Source organism: Ursus maritimus, assembly GCF_017311325.1.
Source record: "Ursus maritimus isolate PB19 chromosome X unlocalized genomic scaffold, ASM1731132v1 scaffold_X2, whole genome shotgun sequence".
Taxonomy (NCBI): Eukaryota; Metazoa; Chordata; class Mammalia; order Carnivora; family Ursidae; genus Ursus; species Ursus maritimus.
This window is the reverse complement of record NW_024423320.1, coordinates 64,737-65,036: the sequence shown is the minus strand read 5'-3', so window position 1 is coordinate 65,036 and position 300 is coordinate 64,737.

Here is a 300-nt window from a genome sequence, read left to right as displayed (position 1 = left end):
AGCTGTTCTCGGCCAGAAACCAGAGGTATCAGGCCTTTATGGCCCTGCAGTGTTCGTGTGACCTACTATGGAGAGGTGCCTTTCTGGGCAAAGGTTGAAAGCAGTGGAATGTTGGAGGGGACTCTTACTGGAACATGAGGGCCAACTTAATTTTCCAGGAATTGTGCGAGCCAGCTGTTGAGCATAGCTGTTTTAAAGACCAGGTTATATAAAGTAGCAACTACATTACATGCATTATACTGAAAACAAACAAAATACACACTCAAAATGCATCAATCTCCAATTATTTTCCCTACATTT